This window comes from Acomys russatus, chromosome 5 (assembly GCF_903995435.1).
Source record: "Acomys russatus chromosome 5, mAcoRus1.1, whole genome shotgun sequence".
NCBI lineage: Eukaryota > Metazoa > Chordata > Mammalia > Rodentia > Muridae > Acomys > Acomys russatus.
In genome coordinates this window covers 47,713,241-47,728,722 of record NC_067141.1, presented here as the reverse complement: position 1 = coordinate 47,728,722, position 15,482 = coordinate 47,713,241, and the positions used below count along the sequence as shown (strand labels likewise).

The 15,482-nt window shown below is 37.9% G+C and overlaps 1 protein-coding gene across 7 annotated transcripts in view; it reads left to right on the top strand.

The window, feature by feature from the left end:
• The window catches only part of Rfx3 (regulatory factor X3), a 263,116-nt gene that overhangs the window by 95,862 nt on the left and 151,772 nt on the right, over positions 1–15,482 (top strand). The gene's annotated exons all lie outside the window — the stretch shown is intronic.

Below are 15,482 nucleotides of genomic sequence, written 5' to 3'. Positions count from 1 at the left end.
GTATGAATTGGCAGTCATAAACATATAAATGAAAATATTGAACTTATCAATCTAAAACATCAAATAGCTTTTCCATATTTCACTAAAGCCAATTATTTAGTACAGATATTACATGTGATGGAAAGAAACAAGTTTTTGAGTGAAGTAGTAAATTTGTCATTTCTCAAAATGAATTTGCTTTTAGCATTGTAAACTTAGCCTTTCCCTTTTTTCATTATCATCTCTGCCTGGGTGGGAGGAGGCTGGGCATGTGCCCAAGTACCAGGCTGTGAAAGAAGACTGTTCCTGTCTTAGGAATAAGTTTTTCCCCTCAACTCATGTAACTAGAATTCAGACCATGTTGAAGCTCTGTGTTTGTGTATGTGTATTTGTGTGTTGATCAGTGAATGAGACACAGCTACCATGGGCTGTTTGAGAAACCAAAGATGTTAGCAAGGCCTGGGGGAGAACCGAAAGTTACTTTTCACACTCCCCATGTCTTTTCACTACAGTGAATGTGTTCTGTATGAGCATTTGAACAACTGAGTCAGTATGGCAACAAGTTCTTAGCATATGTCAAGAAAAAATGGCCTTGAGCTCAAGCAGGAGCTGAGATGAAATTAGATTAGAAGAACTCACTGTGGCATTGTAATGCAGCAACATTTTCTAAACTCTTATTTTTTGTCTACATCTTTACTTAAGGCCCTTTGCTTCTCCATTACTACCTTTAATTGCAATGCCGTTAGATTGTAGACTTAAGTACATTATTCAGTTTGTTACTGAATCAAAAGGAAGCTACAAACTTTGGTGCCTATGCAGAAGACAGCGAACTGAGACACCTTTCTTTTGGAGCCTAAGAAGCTTCAAGTAAGTCACTCCCTTTCATTTAGAAGAATTGAAGTGCACGCCTGAGCACTCAACGCTGGGATTTCAGAGAGAAATACACCCCCACTCCCCGACTCGGTTCCACACTTGTTTGTGTCCATGCCTCAGCAGAATATTACAGTAGCCACACATTAAGCCCCCTCTCCCCTCCTTTTCCCTCTCCTATTCTCTCCCTCCTCTGTCTCTCTGTCTCCCCACCCTCTCTCTCTGTATGTGTGTCTGTCTCTGTTTCTGTCTCTCTCTCTCTGTCACTCTTTTCCCCTCCCTCCCTCTACCCCACTTTCCTCTTGTGTGTGTGTGTGTTTGTTTGTTTGTGTGTGTGTGTGTGTGTGTGTGTGTGTGTGTGTGTGTGTGTAGCCAGTACTAGGTATCAAGGCTATGGCCTTGTCCTAGTCCCCAGCCCCAGATTCAGTCATTTTTATTAGTCTTAGCTGAGATACACAAAGGATAATAGATAACCACCGTGTTAGTACTGTGAGCTGCTGAAATAGAAATGAAGACTTCTAAGGAAGACAATATATCATGGTAAAAACCCATAACATATCCAGTTACTAGAATGCAGCACTACAGAACAGTTCATCTGTCAAATATTTATGGGAGATTAAAAGAAAGCAAGATGCCAGGCGGTGGTGGCGCACGTCTTTAATCCCAGCATTTGGGAGAGAGAGGCAGGCGGATCGCTGTGAGTTCGAGGCCAGCCTGGTCTACAAAGGGAGTCCAGGACAGCGAAGGCTACACAGAGAAACCCTGTCTCGAAAAACCAAAAAAAAAAAAAAAAAAAAAAAAAAAAAAAGCAAGACAAAGTCTCTCTTTGACCTTAGAGAACATATATTGCACTACATTCCCACCCTCTTATTTCTTAGTTATGCAACTTTGCTGTTGATAGGATTGTTTATATACCATGTGTGTTTTTCATCCATAGGACAAAAAACGAATAATAGTTGCATGTTTTCAAGAAATATGAAATCATATACTTAAATTACTTTTTTAACTATTATTATTTTTATTTTGAGAGTATTTGTAATTACATTCTCTATATTAAGTGTTAACTGATTAGCACCTGGAGGATTCTTGGAATACCTTTTTCTGTACAAAGTTTCAGCATTTCCTAAGAAAACTTAGCAGATTGTCAGTTGAATATTGCCAAGCTCAAATAAATTTCAAATGATTAATTAGTGATGAAGTCAGACAATTACTATTACGCTAATTTCTTATTCTTACATTTTGTCTTTGAAAATTAAAGATCTGTTCGTGTCTATCTAACAAAGGAAATTGAACAGGGCCTACTGTTCTGAGATGACATGGTTAGAGCACTGGTTATGAAATTGCAATTTGATGAGCCATTTGTATTTTTAAAGCAGTAGATGATGTGTCTGAAGGTTCAGAACAGTAGCAAAAGACTTGATTTGCTCATTCAAATTTAGTTAAGCCTTGTTTCCTTATTTTAAAAATTAGGCAGAAAGCCTTTTGAAGCTTAAATGTAATTTAACAATTGAAATTGAAGTCACATTAAAAATAAAGTATAACACATCCTTAATGAATCCCACTATTGCAGATGGCTAGAGCAGACAATTATACTTTTACAGAATTTTAAGTATTAAGTACTTAGAGAAAGCATAGTTCAGTTTCAATAGGGTTTTAAACTCATCCTCTTTGGAGGCTCATATTTGAATTCAACAAAAATTGAGCATCCTGTGTGTATTAGGTACTGTGACCTACTTGAGGGTGATGAGATAATCATGGTCCATGTGCTCACAGAGTTTGTACTTTGCATCCCAAGATGATCAACTACACTATGGCCCACCACGATGACTGCTGCCCATAAGTAATGACACCTGGGTGGACACCAGGCCCTGACTTGCTCAGAGGAAGGGGAAAGAATGAGAGTTGTTGGAAAGTATAACGGATCTAGAACTTAATCTATACCTAAAAGTTGAAGATGAAAGAAATGAGGAGGAGAACATTGAAGCAGAATAAACGGTTATGGCACTGAGCAAACCCCCTCTGGCGAGACTGTTTAATCTCAGGATGTGTAAACTGAAGCTGCATTCTAAAGAGCCTCTGAAGTCTTGATAGGAAGTTTGCAGTTTAGCTTGAGAGTTCCTAGGACCTCTTGTCAGGAATGTCTTGAACGCCAAGGATCTGTGCGGTCTGATAGAGATCCAAGTAGGTAGTTGATTAAACTCAGGGGATACGAAAAAGAAGCCTCTCTCTTCTTTGTATGTTTCCTTCAGAAATAGAGATACCAAAGTAACTAGATGCCCAGGAAATTCTTGTCTGAAAGAATCAGTTGTGAACTCATTGAGAACAGACTGACACTTACACATCCCATAAGAGTAGTTATTGGCATAAATTTAATTAGCATGATGAACATTTAAGTTTGATTTTGATGGTTACATTTTGAAATTTAGACTCATATATGCTAGCATAAACAATTCACCAAGTAGTTGAAAAATTAGAACACAAATTCAGTAGGATTATTATTGATTATTTTGTTTATTTACTTTACATCCCTATCATAGCTTCCCTCCCTCCTGTTCTCCCAGTTCCTCTTTCTCTCATCCCCTCCTCACATCTCTCATCCTTTTCTCCTTTGAGATGGGGTGGGGGTGGGAGGATGGGAGGAAGGCCTCCCATGGATATCAACCCACCTTGGCATAACAAGTTGGAATAAGACTAGGCTCATCTTCTGTTGAGGCCAGACAAGGCAGCCCAGTTAGGGGAAAAGGATCCAAAGGCAGGCAACAGAGTCAGAGACAGCCCCTGCTTATGTTGTGAGGGGACCCACATGAAGACCAAGGTGCATGCAGTTCTGTTGTATGTGTAAGGGACCAGTGCTATCCTAAGCATGTTCTTTGGTTGGTCAGTAGAAAAATTATTGAATATGCTTATTTATTGGGGAGTTAATTGCATACAGTTGATAGAAGTGGCTGTATCCTTCAAAACAGCATTGAGAAGGTAAAACTGTGTGTGTGTGTGTGTGTGTGTGTGTGTGTGTGTGTGTGTTTTCAAGGGGGAAGGAACTAAACCTTTGAAGGAGAAAAGACTGGACAGAGATTGGGATAAAGGCAGAAATATAGAATGTCATGAAAGAACTTTTCAAAAGATGAGATGCTGTTCTTAAACCGGAGTGAAAGTAAGAAAGTAGTAGCATTTGTAGAATAAGATATTTCTCTGAACATCTTTGGAACAAGGGTTCTCAGAGTGATTGCTGGAAAGAAATACCTAGGTCTCCAGTAGAGTCTGTAGTGTAGGTGATGAGTTTAGGGCACTGTTGTGAACAGATTTGTTAGGAAAAGAATTACTGTGTTAAGAATAGTTAACTATTAATGTATTTATAGAGAATGTAGAATTCTATCCATTCTATTTCCACAAAAGACCAGGAAAGTCTACTGAGGGGAAGGAGGAGAGAGAAGAATGAAACTCATTTGTGTGGGTTTTCATCTTTCACAATGTTGTCTAACATGAGCCTTTATCAATCATAAAGAAGTTACTTTTAAATATTTGCTTTATTTCAGTTAGGTGTATTAAACATTTATGAAAGTGATGTAAGAGATCACTTCTTGATGTAGTATTAGTTAAAGAATTTTAAAGAGAAATGTACTGTTTTGAATCCAAGAAAATACTATAAGTACTTTAACTTGTAAGGTCAGCCATATAGAAAATGTATTGCCAGTCCTCAAGCTGTGAACTTCATAAAAACAGTGGTTTTAAATAACTGAAGCTATTATAATTTTTACTTATACAAAAAAGTATTTTCTATACACATTTAACTATATATTTATATATTAAATGGCTAGGTGATATTTTGAAGTTGACTAGATATTTCAATGTGTTCCAAATGCATTTCTGTAATGAAAGATGGTGTAAATGTTTTGTTTGATTACTAGCATTATGTTTTGCAGAAATGTTTCAGTGTGTTTGTGTGTGTGTGTGTGTGTGTGTGTGTGTGTGTGTGTGTGAAATACTGAGGGTTTTTTTCTTGAGGTTCACCCACACATTTTTTTTGCCAAAAAATGTCAGTGATGAGAATTCACTTCTGTAAGATACTGTACATTTAAAATAAGATATATTGTTTCCATTATTAGCAATGTTATTATACAGTATTCTTTTCCCTTTTTAGATGGTGTTGATTTCTTTGAGCCTGTCACTAGAATAGTTAAGAACTGCAAAAGAGTCTATTCTCCACTTTATAAAAAGAAAAAGAGATTGGGGAAAAATTCTTGTGTGGGCAAGAACATTCAAGAGGAAAGTTGTCACTGGGGTGTGAAGAAAAGTAAGAATTCCTATTCCTGCTTTTCATTCCCTATAAAAGGTAAATGCAGTCTTCCTGTTTGGGAACAGCACTAATGGTTTAATTTTCAGTCTCCCTGCCTTTTAAGACTGGTTTTGCTTTTCATTTGTTACCACCTTAAGAGGGATGCTCTACTTGACAGGCCTAATCTTGGTCATCAACCTAAAACATGAAATAGGACCAGCCCTTTTGTGTGGGAGAATACACTATACTTGGTGTGTGTAGTTTGTAGGAAGAATGCATACCTAACACCAGATCCAGTTTTGGAATGAGGTGTTAGGACTGGAAATATAGCTCATTTGTCCTGCATCCATGAAGTCCTGGGTGTGGTTCCTAGTACTATAAAACCAAACAAGAGACCACTTTCTTGGTGGAACTAAATAATTGATGTGTATCTCCCAGTATTTTAACTCAAATCTTTGTTAAAGGCATCTTTGCTCTTTTTAGTTATTAAAGGGCTCAGAAATGAATTGCATGTCTTAATTCTTGATCAGACATTAGTTTTAGGCAGTATCATAAAAAGGGTTGTTTCATATTTGAAAGTGTATATTAATATAGATTTCCTTGCTTCAGCACAAAATGGCAATGATTGTGCAATTACCAAAAGTGACTCTAGAGACTGTTCAGGGATTATACCTTGCTTATGTTTCGAGACAAGGTCTCAGGCTGCTATGGAATATGTTGTGTAACCCAAACTGGCCTGCAATTTTAGATTCTCCTGCTTAGCTAGGTCCTCAGATTACAGGCATGCAGCAACATCCTGGCTTCTGGCAATTTTTTTCAAAATAGCCTAGTGTATTAAAAATGTCTAGAGTGCTTTTGAAGAGCTGTTGGAGAGATTTGTGTTACTTAGTGGTAAAAAGAGAAGCAGAACTCTTGAGTAGAAACTGAACAGATCAACATCAATTACATTAATAGGTATTTTCCTGATGTGGAAAGCCATGTTGAGTTACAGAAGTTATGAAAGATTGTGTGGCATTGCTCTGTGTAGAGATAGGTTCCCTGTTTGTGCTGAAGAGGATTTGTTGTCTCGTAGTGAGCTGTAGTCCATTGTTTCATGCTGAGGTGGGTTTACAGTACTTGTGTTTCTTTTTGTTTAGATGCATGTGTCTCCTATAGTCCAGGTGGCCTAGAACTCACTCTAGCCAAGGGGGACCTGGAACACCTGATCTTCTTGCCTCCACCTTTCAAACTTTCAGGTTTTAGGCATGTGCTGCCAACACCTGCTTAACACATATTGCTTTTGACCAGCACTTCTAGGTTTAGCTTGAACACTCAAAGTTTATATTTCTTAGTTTGTGATGGCTCTAGAAAGTTCCAATGATATTTTTAACCCCTCCCAGGGGACATATGCCTCAAGAAGTTTTCCTTAAGCATACTGTTGTGTATCTGAAAAATTTGCATCATGGTGTTTTCTACTGATTGAAAAACTGATTTTTATGCTTATGATACTGTATCTATTTATGTTTTCTTTTGTATTTTGTTGTCATAATCTATCACTGGCATGTTAGAGCATTTTTACAGTTGGACTACTGAGTTTCTTTCCTCTCACTGATTAATGCAAGTGGGAGGCATCAGCAGTTATGCAGTAGAGTGTCTGAGATGTCCTCCAAAACATGAAGACTAATATTTTTAAACAAAACTTTTAAAATTTAAGATTATGTATTTAAAAATATTACTAATCTTTGAGAATTTCATGCATTCATACAGTGTATTTGATTATAGGTACACTCTTCCCAGACACTTCCCTCTAACTTCTCCAAGATCTGATGCCCAACCCTCCTCCTGACTTCATGTCTTATTTTTTCCTTTCTCTTTTTAAGTAGCCATTGAGTGCACTTGTGCAGCCCATATACCTGACATGGGTGTGGGCCCTGTCCTAGAACATTGTGAGCCTACCAGGGACCACACAAGCACATAAAGCTGATGCTTTCTCCCTCAGTAGCTGTCAACTGTTGGTGGCTCCTGAGCTGCGTGGGATAAATTGTAAGCCCCACTCCCATATTGGAGTGTTGACTGGTTTAATCATGTAGAGGTCCTCTGCAGGCACCCATACAACCATGAGCTCATGAATGCAAGATTCCTGTCATGTCCAGAAGATAATATTTCGCTCTGGTTATTCCTAGCCTCAGGTTCTCCCCCTTCCACCATGGTCCCTGATTCTTGGGTGAAGTAGTATCATAGTCACAGTAATAGCTGAGTATTCCAAAGACTCTATATGTGCTCTTACCAGTTGTGAGGTTTTGTGTTGACTGCCATCCATTGCATAAAGAAGCTTCCCTGGTGAGGTCTGAGAGCAACACTAATTTATGGGTACAGAGATAAGAAATTAGATGGTGGTTTGATACTATGTCCATTGAACAGAAGTTTAGTAGATCACCCTTATGGCCCATAAACCTGGGGTTTTGGCCAGATTTACAGAACCAGGCATGCATTTCCTCCTGAAGAGTGGGTCTTATATCTGATCAGAAAGCATTGGCCAGCCCCATAACATTTCTGCCACTTCTGATCCTGAGCATGTCGTATCAAGCTGGTCATTATTGTAGCTCATAGGGTTCATAGCTGGGTAGAGTGCTGATGGTTTTTCTTCTACAACACCCAGCATAGTGCCTCCCAGTATTGTGAAATCTGGCCAACAGGGAAGAGCCTTCCAGTTCAGTAACAACTTAATTCTGTCAAGACCAGTGACCAAAATGGTGTCTTCAGCAATACAGCCATCCTTTTAAGTTCTGGGTGGACGACATAGAACAATAGCAAAAGCCTATATTGTTTTGGCGTCTCTGGGACAGCTCTGATATGCTTTCTTTTTACAGGAAATTTATAGTGTTGGCAACATTATAAGAGATTGTATCCATGAAGCATGATACACATCCAATTCTTGTGATATGTATGTGTGCCCAGATCTTTAATTCTTTCTTTTAATATTCAAAGTCCCGACTGGTCATTATTACTGAATTGAGACAGACTTGGACTTGAGTCCTGGCTTTATTTGTTGATAGTTCTTTGATATTAATAATTATTATACAATTGAATTATTTAATCTCTTTAGACTTAACTTTCCTGTCCTATAATTAGAAATATTGATTTCCTTGACAAAGTTACGATTAAATATATATAAATCACCTGTGCCATAAGTGAAATACATAGTAACTTGTCATAGTATCTGTATAAATAGTGATAATAAATTTATGGTCAAGTACTCAGTGTTCATTATCTTATGAATTATAAGAATTATTATTAATTTGTTATATTTAGGCTTTTCTGAAGTTAGGCTCATCAATAAGGAGAAAAATGTATTATTGTCTCATAAATTTTTGTAGGAATCTCTGTATACTTTACAATTTTCTTTCGAGAGGCAAGAATAGAGTTGGCATCCTAGGGAGTTTGTGTAGTTTTTCTTTTCTTTTTTCCCCACTGTTAGCTGGACACTGTATTTTTGTGGTGGTTGTTTGGCTTCTATCATCTAGGCAAGACTTATCTGGGTTTTAATTCAAGAGTGTGAGTGAGAGAAAAAGCTGGAATGGCACCTGTGCTAGATGAAGGCTTCTCTTGATAACTAGGAGCCAAGGGAATGGCAAACAGCTCCACAAGGCATCATCAGTTTGGCTTAGTGTTAGTGGGTTGTTTTAGTTTTCCTTTTAAGTGATTAGTCCTTTATGATAAAAAACAGTCAACAGTATTTTTAAAATATTTTTTGAAGAAGAAGCAATCTTTTGGAAACTATTCTGAGTCACAGGAAGAATTAGGTAAGAGAGCCTTTGTTGAAAAGTGAAAAAGGTTACCCAGGCAACCGTGTATGCCACAAGTGTGCTGGTTAATCACCTCCAGCATTAATCACTGTCATCGACTATCACAGCAAGATGGCTACAGAACAGTCTATACTGTTAGCATTTCCTCACCTCTAAAAAAAATAATTTCTTCAGATTACATGCCAATTGTTATCCCCTCACTTGTATCTTCCTGTTTCCCCCTCCCTCCCTCTTTCACCCTATTCCTTTTCCCTAGACCTGTGAGAGAAGGGGACCTCCTCCCCCACCGTATGCTCACAGCCTATCAGATCCCTTGCTCTGAATTGAATTTCCTCACCTTTTAAAGGATGAATGTAGCCTAAAAGATTTACTGCACACACTTGTTAAAAAAAATCACACCACCAAACTTAAAGATCTAGGGCTCTCACGTGGAAAGTCATCAGTTTTCTTCTTATAGCCCTCAATTTATCAGTTGGTGTGATAAGATTGCATTTTGCAGTATATAAACTTTCCCTAGGAATTTTTTTTAAGAGAAGGCCTGAGGTATACAGTTCATTCAGTTACTTATTTCTTGGGTAGAATAATAAAAAATCAAGTCTTCCTGTTTTGTCTGTGTGGGTAAAATAATTAGATCAATATATTTTGTTAAGGTTTAAACTTTTATTATGTGATTGTTTAGTGCATGCTAAATGTGTATACACTGATCATTTTAAATATTCCTATTATTTTGTATTGTCTTTTTGAAAATTATTTAATGTCCTTATTTTGTAGAAGTTGGACTAGTTTCTTAATAATCAACTCCAGAGTAACTAAAATGTAGACATTCCCACCCCTTCTCTGTTCAGGAATGTAAATGTTAACAAATTTTTTTTTCAAAAAGAGATGCTCACTTTAATTCTGTAACTTTGTTTTTAAATAATTTCTATTCAAGTGCATATACATATATCTTTGTGAGTGCGTGTTGTGTGTGAGTTTGTGTGGGGCAGGGGCAGGGGAGCAGAGAAAGGTACTTACAGTTTCCTTGAAGTTGAAGTTACAGATGTGAACTGAACAGTGTGGGTGCTGGGAACTAAATTCTGTTTCTCTGAAAGACCACTAAATGTTAACCACTGAGCAATCTCTCCAGCCCCAAATACCTATAATTTTAATTAATGGAGGTTTAACTCATCCGGACTTGAGTATTAGTAATGAAAGCTTTGTGTTTTAGAACCTTTATAATGGTTTTGGTTCTTTCTTTATATAAAAATATACTAATGTCAAACTACTTGTTCTCTAGTTTAAAAATAAAAATTTACAATTTTGATGTAGGATTGCTATGATCTTGTGCTGAGCCAGGCTTCTGAAATTGTTAAATTTATATCGAGTACAGCCATATTTAGATATAATTTATTTTTACCATAAAGTAGCTGCTATAATAATTTTGGTTAAAGCAGGAGTTGAATTAGCATCTTGGTCTTTCTATGATTAGGTAAAAGGAAGGACCAATTTGAAGATTAAACTGGAGATCTTTATCACATTCTTCACTCAGAAAACTAAGAAATCATTTTAATGGGATCCGAATCAGAAGTCTCAGGCCTTGCTTTGAGGGAGAGGAAGTATTTCAGGATGGAAGATCGCAGTAAACACTGGGTGCACACACCAGTTATCAGCTTTAAAAGTTCTTTTTGATAAGCAATTGACTAGGTCAGATTATTAAGGCATTTAATTTGGCATGTTCATTGTATGTGATAAAAAGAACCCAACAGTGAATTTGAGTGTGCTAAATTATCTTCAGGAAGTCCCCCAAAAGACATTTGAATACCTTAAAACTTGCAATAAGGCATGTTTGTTCCAAACACACTTCATTTGCCTAGGTTTGCCCATCAGGTTGAACAAATGCTAATTTGTTGCATTCAGCAGCTGGGTTTTGCAATATTCTTTTCCTCCTCCTAGGGGCTAATTAGCCTTCTTTCAAAATGTGGCCTATTTAGCCTCAGATTCTCATGACTCATCCAGAGCTGGCTGTACAAAGCAGAACCCTTAGCAGGCGGGTGTGTCCAACTGCTTAATTAGCCAGAATAAAAAGGTCCTTTGTCAAACAAACATCTGTTGCTCATGGCACACCTGACAGCCACATTAGGCAAGGATGACTAGACGGAAATTGTGCCTGTCTTTCCTATAAGAACATGCAACTCATTTACATGTGCGCTGCCTCGGTACAAACTGCAGGGGGTTATTTAGCTTATCAAAATAGATTAGTGTGACTGCATTTGTGATTGATAAACAAATATCACAAAACTAACCAAATTACCGCCAGACATAAACAAAGCCTCAGAAAGTTCTGGGCTGAATGAGAATAGTTCAGAGCACCCAACTGTTGCTTAGGGGTGAAGCAACTCCCTAAGGTAGCAGACCCTGCCCTCCTGTGATGATCTTCACTGTGCACACATGGTAGATTCCCCAGAATACTGTAAGTGTGTCAGTAGCTTATAATAATCCGTTTAACAAGCCTTCATCAGAGGGCTGTACTCTTCCCATATGCCTTACCTTGCCATTGTTCTGCTGGAAAGACTAGGTCTTCAGAACTAGTGACCTTGTAAAGTGGTTCTCTAAGAATAGGTATCATTTATTTATTTTTGAGACCGGGTTTCTCTGCGTAGCCTTGGCTATCCTGGATTCGCTTTGTAGACCAGGCTGGCCTCAATTTGCGGAGGTCTGCCTGCCTCTGCCTCTGAGTGCTGGGATTACAGGCGTGAGCCTTCACTGTGCCCGGCTTAGTTGGGATTTATTATTACTTCAGAAGAGAAAACACTTTGATGTCTTTAGGGATAGGGGTGGATTGAATGTCCATGATTGCTGAAATTGTATGTTAAATAACAAGCACTAGGACCCCAAACTGTTGTTCTCACTGCTAGTCTCTGGCTTTTTGTTTGGAAGCCGTGCTGTCCCAAGGATACAGCGCAGCACACCCAGTGGTTGCAGGCACGGATTTTCAAGTTAGACAGATGTAAAATGGATTCAAATTCTTGCTCTTCCTGGCTGTGCGCCTTTAATGATTTTTAAAATCTATCCATGTCCCAGTCTCCACAATGGTTAGATAAGGATAACATCTGCGTCTTGGGCTCCCTTTGAGAATTCAACTAGCAAATGTCCTTAATGCATTAGCCTGCTTTCTAGCATCAGGAAAAGACTTAGTAAATGAGAGACCTAATTGCAGTTATAGCCGTTAGAGCCAGTTCATGGAAGGGCTGTGATGAGACAGGATCTCTTAAGTCACATGAGGCTGCCAGAGGGTTTCTTCTTCCAGGCTGATGGAGCTCGTGAAACCAGAGAACGAAGCTGTGTTTGTCTGAGGGTCTGCAGAGACCGCTCAGGGCTTAAGAGCACTGGCTGCTCTTGTAGACGATGGTTCCCAGCATGCATTTGATGGCCCACAACCATCTGTAACTCCAGTTCCAAGGGATCCAAAACCCTGTTTGGACCTCCTTGAGAACTAGGCATGCATTTGATGCACATATATACATGCAGGCAAAACACTCATACACATAAAGTAAATCTAATACAGTTTAAAAAGCCGATTGAATGAACAAAAATTAGGAAGAAGCAGAAAATATTCTGAGGTCTAACTGATATTCAGGTGCACAGATTGCACTCTTTATGCCAGTTTTGATGTGGTATAGCCAGAGCTGGAGACCCACCAGAAAGTTCTCTCCTACAGTCTAGCTTAAAATTTAAAACTGATTTTGTCTCCTTACTTGTTTAGTTTACTGCTGTTGACTAGTTAACATTATTTTCTTCCCTTATTTTTTCTTCATTCTAGAATTTTGCCTCTTGTTATTCTCTTTACATTTACCTGTGCACTGTGCCTCTTATTAAACTCAGAGCTTCCAGTGTATCCTGTGATGTTGAGAGCTCAAACTTCATTGTGACATCAAACCCTTCTTTTCTGTTTCCTATGTGTGTGATAGTGAGTAAGCTATAAGTGATTTGACATCTCCAAGCCTCAAATTACTCAGCTATAAATGAAGGACGGTATAATTTTAATCATTAATGCAAAATGTTGGCACATAAAGCTAGTCTTGGCAAAGCTTTCAGCTAGCTTTGTGGAAACCAGGAGGGCGTAGTAGTGAAAGAGACTTCACTGTGGGAAACCCATACACTGTTGATGAGGCAGAGGTAAGGGGAAGCACTATCTGGCTACACATGACTTTTGTATCCATTCACCAAACAAATAAGGTCTCCTGGTCATCCTAAAGTTTGTGAGACTGAAGCCCTCACAGCAGATGCTGTGCAGTGGCCTGCCTGTTCCTTGTTCCTTCCACAGAAGTAAGCCTTGCATACAGATTCAGCTTCTTTTTTGTAGCACAAAATGTAATCAATATTCTGTATATACGCAGTAAATCAAAGGACCTGAAAGGTATTTGCTTTTGTTTTTGGATTGCTGTTTTTCTCTCTATTTGTTACAGAAGGAAAAAATAAATAAAAGGAAGAGATAGGGTTCATAATTTATCTATTCTTCTCTTTTAAGAAAAAGGTAATTTTGAAGGGATGGCCAGCGCTGGTATCTCTCCCAGGGCTAAGCAAGCCCTCTTTCACTGAACCTAGCTTTAGCTCCCAAAATTAGAGCATCATTGTCTTCCATCACCCTAATCAAACAAGAATTTTGTTTGGTGAATGATGCAATTCTCATTCAGTCTTAGTATCTCCATGGTTGTAATGCTAGTTCAAATACACATTTATTGACATAATTGGTACATTTAAAAGAATCACAATTTGTAATATTTCACATAAAAATCTTGAGTTTTCAGCTTCCTTTGAAAGATTACATTTCTACATATTGGCCTCCCACATAGTCAGGAAATCCTAGGGCTGAATATAAGCCTCAGAGTGTAAATGGCACAGTAGCCAGTCTTTGTCTTTCATCCTTTTCTTCCTTCCTTGGTTTAACTAACATCACTCAATTAAAGGTGAACTTCAGGTTGTTTCATAGACTGATTTTTTCACAAATAACTGTATTTATAGAAAACATTCAGAGGATTCCTTTACTTCTGTTAAACAACTGGTGGCAACTGTTCCTGATAGACTTTTGTAGCTAATAGCATTTGTGTAGCTTTAAGACTTTGACTAAGAAAGTAATGAGGAAATTCAGATTACCTACAGAAATGCCAGCATAAAGCTCTGGAGAACATCACTCAGGTCAAAATGAAAAGCATAGATCCAGCTTTTTTCTTGCTGCCTTGACTATGTTTCTTCACCTTTCTGGGCTATTGATTTTGCATTTATAAAATAAGAATAGATTTATTATTTTTCAAAATCCATTTCTAAGCCCAAACGAGATGATGGTTATAGAAAAGGAATTGGATTGGTCACACTGCGACAAAAGACTTTGAGAAGAATTAATTTTCTCATCCAAGGAACTGAATACTTGAGAATTTAATTTTCTTAAGGAACATAAATGCTCACTGTGTTCTTTATAAGTTTAACTGCAATGTATTACTTTTCATAGGCTACCAATTAAATAGTACTTCTTACCTTTATCTACAGACTTGGAAATTCACATTTATTTCTATTGAATTTGTAAGTAGCAGAAGGAGATATAAAACTGTGGAAGCCTAGGAAAATTAGAAAACTTGATCCTGGCTAAATTTAAAGTATACAAATTGATATACATATCATACATACATTTTATTAATTTTTTAATTCAGAAAGTAATTTAGAAGTGATTTATTCTATGTTTTTCTATATTCGTATCCTAATAGCCTCAGGTAAACATTCTTTTTATTTCCTCTGATTAGAGAATGAGATGAGAGCTGTTCCCAGGCTTTCTAGCACTTTCTGAACTCTAGCTGACTGGTTCAACTCAGCTCTTTTGTCCTAAACTCCTTTTCAAGCTGGCTGATTCAAACTGGCTTCTTTTGGCTTCTGACTGAATTGCTCTATCGGGCCTCAAACTAATTCTGGCAATATGAATTAATCTTCTTTCTCGTTCTCATTCTCTGGCTCATTCTGTCTTCACCTGTGCCTAGTTTGTTCTCTCTGCAACACTCTCCCAGAAAGTAAGTCTTGGTAACAAACAAAATACAAAATAATACAAAAAAAAAAAAAAAAAATCTCTCTCCCTTTGTCCTTGTACTGCTCTTTCTTTCTGTCCTGTTCCCCTGAGAGTTGGAGGTGTCCTCTCTCTAACTCATTCTGTCCAGTCTTTCTCTGACTCATCACTTTGTCTGACCCTCAGATAGAGGTCACTATCAAACATGGCTGCTTCCTTCTAAAAACTAACCTTACCTTCATTGTTTGGGATTAAAAGTGTGTACTAAGTATGAGTCTGTATTCTAGCCAGATCATACGGTAATCCTGGGTATATCTGCAATCCAGCTATAAGGTCTTTGGATGTGATCCCTTGCCAGAGCAGCAATGTGCCTGGATTAAAATTCCTCACAGCTTCAAATAATATCTAGAAAGTTATGGCTCACTACATGGGTATTTATTTCTGAGATCTTGAGTATCTTGAGCATTTTAGACCATGGTTCATTAAGGGTTGAAATGACTAAAAAAAGTGGATGGCTTATCCTGCTAGTGTGTTGGAGTGAGTGGTA